The sequence below is a fragment of the Toxorhynchites rutilus genome, chromosome 1 (genome assembly GCF_029784135.1).
Source record: "Toxorhynchites rutilus septentrionalis strain SRP chromosome 1, ASM2978413v1, whole genome shotgun sequence".
Taxonomy (NCBI): Eukaryota; Metazoa; Arthropoda; class Insecta; order Diptera; family Culicidae; genus Toxorhynchites; species Toxorhynchites rutilus.
In genome coordinates, this window is record NC_073744.1 from 84,561,628 (window position 1) to 84,564,161 (window position 2,534).

Consider the following 2,534-nt stretch of genomic DNA (forward strand, 5'->3'; position numbering starts at 1 on the left):
TCCGACATCAAGACGGAGCTGCGAGACAAGTTCTTGAGTCGAGTGAACTGTGTCCTGAGGACTTTCCTCAACGCGGGGAACAAGGTTCGCGCGATCAACACATTCGCGGTTCCCCTGCTGACCTTCAGTTTTGGTGTAGTCAAATGGAGCAAAACTGACCTAGAGGACCTTGAGAGGAGGATGAGGAAAGCATTTAAAGAGGCCGGAATGCACCATCCTCAATCGGCACTGGAGAGAGTTTCACTGCCACGCAAAGAAGGGGGACTTGGAATAGTCGACATATCTGCACTGTGTGTTGCCCAGGTACGACAACTGCGCGAGTACTTCGCAGAACGCGCCAACCAAAACGCGCTATACCGGGCTGCCTGCGCCGCCGACAGAGGATACAGCGCTCTGCACTTGGCGCAAGCGGAGTACCAACTCAACTGCAATCTGCAGACAGTGGAGGAGAAGATTGCAGCTTGGAAGCAGAAGGCAGTGCATGGTGCCCACCCCCATCAACTAGACCGGCCACACGTCGACAAGGCCGCATCTAATCTGTGGCTAACGCGTGGTGAACTCTCTTCAGTAGTAGAAGCCGACATGATAGCCATCCAGGACAGGATAATGCCGACGAGAAACTGCAGGCGGTACGTCTGGCATCAAGACGTTGATGACATTTGCCGGATGTGCCATCAACCAGGTGAAAACATAGAGCACATTATGGGAGGCTGTCCCGTTTTGGCCAACGCAGCCTACACCGAGCGCCACAACAACGTGGCCCGTATTGTTCATCGACAACTGGCGCTCCAATGTGCTCTACTGGAAGACAACGTACCAAACTACCGGTACCTGCCTGCACCTGTCCTGGAAAATGACCGTTTCAAGCTGTACTGGGATCGCACTGTTCTGACCGACCTCTCGATCCACCACAACCGCCCAGCTATAATGGTTTACGACAAGAGCGACCGCAATGTCACCATCATCGATGTCGCTATTCCACTGAACCAGAATCTGGAGGAGACCCACGGTCGCAAAATCTGCAAGTACCGACCATTGGCCGTGGAGCTCAAGGAACTGTGGGGGCTAAGGGAGGTCCCAAGAATTGTTCCAGTCGTTCTCTCTGGAACTGGAATTGTCCCGAAGACACTTCTGGAAGCGCTAAAGGTGTTGAATATGGAGAAGGAATTGGCCGGCATCCAAAAGTCGGTCATCCTTAGCACCTGCGCGATTGTCCGACAATTTCTCGGTCAGGACTGAAACAGCACGAGCTTGCAGATACGTGCATTCCGCAGAGCCTAGTCCCCCTTTGGCATTCAGAAACCCGGGGGCAGGTGAAAATTCTGGCTAGGTTCGCCTAGTTAAGAAGTGAGATAAGTCTGCCAAAAAATGGGTTCTCAAATGGGGATCAACATAGGGTAGGAGCCTGCCTGTTGGTCTCAAATGTTCCTATCTCACGCCTCCACGAAGATCATATGACGACATTTTTAGATCGGGCGTGAACTGGAAACACACACCTGGTCTTGGCTCCGAGAACGGGTGTCGAAAGTGGCTAAGTGAGGGGGTGCGAGCGAGTCAGAGCGCTATATCTCTCCCGGGGAAGGCCTCCCGGGTCATGGAGGCCTTGCCAACCCGCTGTCTCCCGGGCAAAGGAGATACACCCAGAAAATGGAGCTACGTTCACGAAGAGTAATTAGAATGCGATCACCCGAGGAGGGTCCCCGAACTGGAGCTGGTCCTGGAACGGGCGTAAGAGCGAGCGGCCAGCGGCTGGAGGGCGATGTGCAAGAGCGGGCCACCAGCCGGGTTCAACCCGAAGAGCTACCGCCACACGGAAACAGCAGCCATCGACATCACCCAAGAAACGCTGCGCCTACGAGACGTGTTGCGACTGCCAGACGACAGTCGTCCACACTTGTGGGTACCACTAGGCGCCGGATCATGTGGACACACGAAATGAATGAATTCGTGATCCGCGCCTATTACATCTGCACTGCTTTGGAGACGGACATGAGCGGTCGCCCTCGAATACTAACAATGTTCGAGGAAGCGTATTCGTCGGGAGGCTTGATCAGAACGCGATGAACGCGAGGCGTAGAGCGATAGTACGCAACAACATGCTCTCCCAAACGCAAATCGACGAGATCAAGCTGCAGGTGCAGAGAGAAATAAGCTCCAGGAACAACAGAGCAAGCGATGTGTCGAGACGAAGTTCAGTACGGCTGAGCAATTCATTCGCGAGTGGGGCACGCGAATCAGCACCAGTGGAGGCCACAGTACTACAACCCCCTGAGCCGGAAGACCCACAGCCAGATCAACAACTACTACGCGATCTGGTCTTCCACTACGACGAGGCGATCTCACAGTTCCGCGACACAGACCCATTGTCGCGCCCCAGGATCCCGAAGTTGCAGCATTCCCGCAGGCTGACAAGTGCAGTAAAGCTCATGAACGAGCACGTTCTTCCGCTGCACTTGGTTGATGCTGAGAACATGGAGGAGCTGCAACTGAAAGTTTACTGTGCTGCTGTGGCGACCGTCAAAAGTTTAGGATAC